Source organism: Cornus florida, unplaced genomic scaffold (genome assembly GCF_030987335.1).
Source record: "Cornus florida cultivar Cherokee Brave unplaced genomic scaffold, ASM3098733v1 CherokeeBrave_3.0.0_Hap2_Chr04, whole genome shotgun sequence".
Classification (NCBI taxonomy): domain Eukaryota; kingdom Viridiplantae; phylum Streptophyta; class Magnoliopsida; order Cornales; family Cornaceae; genus Cornus; species Cornus florida.
In genome coordinates, this window is record NW_026775574.1 from 58826775 (window position 1) to 58831945 (window position 5171).

At 34.1% G+C, this 5171-nt stretch overlaps 1 long non-coding RNA gene across 4 annotated transcripts; it reads right to left on the bottom strand.

Moving 5' to 3' along the window:
- Positions 1-551: 551 nt before the first annotated feature.
- On the bottom strand, positions 552-4133 carry LOC132303320 (uncharacterized). 4 transcript variants are annotated; one of them, XR_009481169.1, is made up of 8 exons: positions 3666-4133; positions 3265-3580; positions 2443-2623; positions 1998-2084; positions 1595-1663; positions 1348-1485; positions 1104-1205; positions 552-1021 (listed from the first exon to the last, which is right to left on the bottom strand). It is a non-coding gene; the product is annotated as an uncharacterized LOC132303320 (long non-coding RNA). The 4 variants fall into 4 exon arrangements; XR_009481171.1 differs by having other exon boundaries at positions 552-1009; positions 3265-4133; XR_009481168.1 differs by having other exon boundaries at positions 3265-4133.
- Positions 4134-5171: the final 1038 nt, after the last annotated feature.

Consider the following 5171-nt stretch of genomic DNA (forward strand, 5'->3'; position numbering starts at 1 on the left):
CACACAATTGCTTTGAATGAAACATATGCTTCTAGATTATAGAGTTAATCAAGATACTATTGCTATCTTTTGTAATAATACTAGTATAATTAATATTTTAAAGAATCCAGTTTTGCATTCTAGGACTAAGCACATTGACATTAAATATCATTTCTTAGGGAACTTGTTGAACAAAATGTTATGTCTTTGAAAAAAGTGCATACTGGTCTGAATTTGGCTGACATTCTCACAAAGCCATTAGATGCTCCTAAGTTTTCTCATCTTAGGAAATCTACATGCATTTGTTGTCTTGGTTAACATGCATTGCATACACCACTACAAGAAAATCAAATTTTTACCACAGTGGAAAACGTTTTCTACCTCAATTTTGAACCGTGGTAGAAACTTCCGTGGTAGTAAGCAGAAGGCTTTCTATCACGGTTCCGCACCGTGGTAGAAAGTGGACTTTCTATCAGGGTTTTGCACCGTGGTAGAAAAAAGACTTTCTACCACGGTGCAAAACCATGGTAAAAGTGTTATATTATTTTTAAAAAAAATATATTGTACAGAAAAAAAATATTGTACAGCCCCTATGAGGCCTTTTTTATTTAGCCCTAATAGCCTTGCAAGGACCCAAGAAGCAAACCCTATAAATAAAAAATAGCATCATAACCAATATAACTTACAACTGGCCAATAACATCATATATATATATATATATATATATATATATATATATATATATAACTAATTCCAAATCATGATTTTATACAAAAATATATACAAATTTCAAAGAAGGACATGATCCACAAGCTTATATCTTTACTTAACCAAAATAAAACAAAAATTCTTCATATCTTCTTGCTCTGTTTTAATCTCTCTCTTCCATATATGCAACTTCTTGATCATGAGCCATACAAAAAATATAACGGCAACAAAAAAAGTAATGAGAACCGCAATCCTAGCTTTAACCTACAAAATTGATATGTCCCAGTTCCTCCTCAGAATCAGTAGAATCCTTCATGGAGTCCTGCACAGCAATCTAGACCCAACTAAGCCGTAAGTAATGAATAAAGAGAAATCATTACTGAAGGACTTTGGACCGATTAAAAGTGAAAGCACACCTGTATCACCACATCAGAATCTAGATCAAGTGGACGCCTTACATCAAAGGATGGTTGGCGTTCTGCAATGCTGTCTTTGACCTGAATTGCTCTACCTTTTAGCTGAAATAATTACAGTGAATTCATAACATAATTATTCCCAATTAATTTATAGACATTTATTTGAGCATGTAACTTAATTGAACAATAACTTTTACATGTCATAAAAGTTATAAAATAGAAGCAACTTCTGATTTATGAGTACCATTTCTAACTGCTTCATTTTCCTATAAGCAATTCTTGGTGAAGGAGAAACTGTTCTTCCCTGTCTAGTTTGAGCATTATTTTCAGTCACAGCTTATGGAACTACTGTTTCGTGCTTAGATCCAACTTCAGATGCCTTCTGAAAAACGAAGAAGATAATAACAGAAAAATCTAAGATATATCTTTTAAAAAGTACACGTAACGAACTTCATAAATTAACATCTTCCACATATATTTTACTAACCCACCTCATTAGGTTCGGAAGGCTCATGGAAGACGTTCCTGGTTTGAATGGATGTTTGCTGCCGAAATTGCTCCTGTTATACAACTCAGAATAAGGCCTCTGTCAAATCTAGTGGGTGTGTGTTTGGTGTTTTCGGGGGGAGGGGGGGAGAAAGTAAGAAGGAAGAGTAGGGAGGAAAGTAAACTAAAGTAAACCAGGTTGGTTGTATGCTAAGTACATCAACAGCATAACAACAAATCAACTGGAAATGGAGTAGAACCTCACCCCAGCTAATATACACGTGTATGCCCAAGAAGACCAACCTTGGTATTTACGGACAAGTAATGTAAATTTGCTAGAAGGTAAAATTAAAAGAATATTCATTTACAAGACAGTTGCAATAACTTTTCCAACTTTCCTCGTCGAACCTTAAATTAAAAAAATCTGTTATATCAGTTCCAGTATGCCTCCATGGCCTCTGTTCGAACATAGCAATATTTATATCTAGTATAGTCCTGCAAGAAAAAATGGGATGCCACTTAATCAACAGCATACAGAAAACCTTTAATGACATGAATCAAGAACAGAATAAGTGTTACGCTAGTGCCAAAAGTGGCCCTTGTGAGAACCAGAAATCTCATATAGCATTTGTTCTCAGCATCTCACCATACACATTATCCTTTTTTTCTCATAAATGTGGTAAGAAAGATAGTGCTTCTAACATCAGTACATTTTTAACTATTGAATTCTTACATTATCCTAACTAATATTAATTCTATTATACATTTAACATATCTATCACATGTCATAAACAACTAGTTTGCCAAAGAACCCAGCTTGAGTACAATCAAGATCATAACCAAATTCACTAACCTATACCAGGGAAGAGAGAAATTATATCCACTTTGAGTTACTACTGAGCTTGAGCCCATATGTTGACTGGACCATTATTGTCCCAATTGCCTCTAGCTAAGGTGGAAGAGTAGGAAGCTGAACCCATGGATCCATTGGCTTTTGAATTATAAGGATAAGCTGCTGTCTGATATCTTAAGTACTACACAACATAAAACCCAGTGAAAAATCATTAATTACAAATAACAATAAACAGCTGCTTCAGGTAGGATGATTATATTACTGCTACAGAGAAATAGAGAGAACTCATATGAAAATGTCATAATCATATCATAATAAAATAAAAGAAACTCAAAAAAAAAAAAAAGGAAAGACAATAACCTATCTTTATCATCTAAACTGAGAGTTCTATTATTTGAAATGAGTCCAGTTAAAAGGTAAAACTTAATCAGGAATTATGTGACCGCACTGCTTCCTCCCAAGAGATCATCCATTTAAATCCAAAAATGCTCCCAATTCAAACATTCGATAAGAACAAAGCACATACATCAAAATAAAAGGTATCGATCTCCAACGTAGAGCCTTGAAGGCCTTATACCGACAGCTACCCATTGAAATTGCCAAATTCAATCTCATTTCTAAAAACAAACACAAATTATTGATGCCTTATACCGACAGCTACCCATTGAAATTGCCAAATTCAATCTCATTTCTAAAACAAACACAAATTATTGATCAACTCTCACAATTTTATTCACACCAAGTTCGATCATATAACACAAATTCTTACATCCGAATATATATATATATCTATAGATATATATATATAACATTTAACGCTACCTTGTATTGTGAATGATAACCGCCCTTCACCAGATTTCCCCTCTCACCGCCACCAGTACCATTAGAACACTGTTCCAATCCATCGCCCAACTGGGATTGATCAACCCATTTCCAATTCTTACCCGAACCATTCCCCTCCGCAGTTGCAAAATCACAACCTTCCTCCTCTTCTTCATCATCAAACCCTCCACTTCTCAAATTATGTATGATTGAGTGTGGTTTGGGAAACCATTGATGGCTGTACTTGCGTGAACTTCAACGTCTGCGTACATATCGCCGAAATCATCATCGACGCCTTCCATCTGAGATAAAAACCCTAGAGAGAGAGAACAGATATCGCTAGGGTTTTTTTGCTAATCAATCACCATGTGAGACAAGACTCAAAAACCCTAGAAATTTACCTGTAGAGTTCTGCAATTTTGGTCAATTGCTAATCTTCAAGTCGTTACTCAGCGTCATCCTTATGAGAGAGTAGAGAGGGCTTGAGAGTTGAGAGACAACGGGCCTGAGGCTGAAGCTTTCAAACGGTGAAGCCGAACTGGCACAGCGGGCGATGGAAACTGAAGGATATGGGTTTTAATTTTTTAAACAATCTGAAATGATATGCCGATATGGGTACTGATTCTTGTAGATTTTGTAGTTCGTAGTTGCAGAGACAAAGAGAGGGCAAGTTCAGAGTTGAGAACGAGAATAGAGATGGAGGCGATTTGGGAGGCTGATCTGATTCTTGGAGATTTTGTAGTTTGCAGTTGCAGAGGCAGAGAGAGGGCAAGTTCGGAGTTGAGAACGAGAATAGAGATGGAGGCGATTTGGGAGGCTGAAATGATTTGCCCTAACATGTGTGGTATGGTGCGTTTGGTCTAAAATGATTTGCCCTAAAATTTTAAGAAAGTAGCGGAAATAAGACCCGTGGACGGCCTTAATCCAAATTCACTTTCTACCACGGTGCCTGAACCGTGGTAGGATAACTTATTATCACGGTTGTTTTTTTTAGTAGAATAACTTATTATCAATCATGATAAAAAGAGCGGTATAAAAGTATGAATAAATACGTGCTAAATTTAAGTGAAATTAATTCACTTTCTATCACGATTATAAAATAACTATAATAGAAAGTATAATTACTACCATGATTTTTCATTAATCATGGTAAAAAGTTTTTCTATCATGATTTTACAATAACCGTGATAAAATATATTACTTTTTATCACGATTTTAAAAAAATCATGATAAAAGACACTTTCTATCACGGTTATTTTAAAACCATGGTAAAAAGGGCCTTCTAAAAAACTATTTTTCTTGTAGTGACATAAGCTAGAGAGGATCTTCTTATATATTTTGAGTGTCTAGATTATACTTTTAGCTTTGTTTTGTTTTTTTTTTTTTTTTTTTCTTGAAAGTTAAGCAAACCTTATTGAATAAGTATGTTGAACACAATGAGTTTAATGACAAATGGATTATTTTTGTATAACATACTATGACTCTGAATTGATGAAATTGGTTTTGCTCACTTATTTTGTATAGTAAATGGATCATTGATGGTACATTTATTTATTTTTAATGTCATTGTTTTGTCAAAGATGATGTTGGTATGATTAAACATTGTCTTAGAAGTTAAACTTGTTTTTTGTGTTTTTAGACCAAAAGAGTAAAAGAAAATTAATAAAAATAAAAATAAAAGCTTGGAAAGAAAAAGTTTTTTTAAAATTTGTTGTTTGAAAAAAATGAGAGATGAAAAATGCTACCTTTGGGATTTGTCTGTAACTACCTTGACTCTAAAAATGGGAATAAAGAAAAGAAATGGACGTTCATAAGCGTGAAAGCCGCCATATATATGCAAAAAGAAAAATGGATCACAAAAAGAGAAAAAAAATGTCTTTTGCCCATGTTGATTATTTGATTTCTAA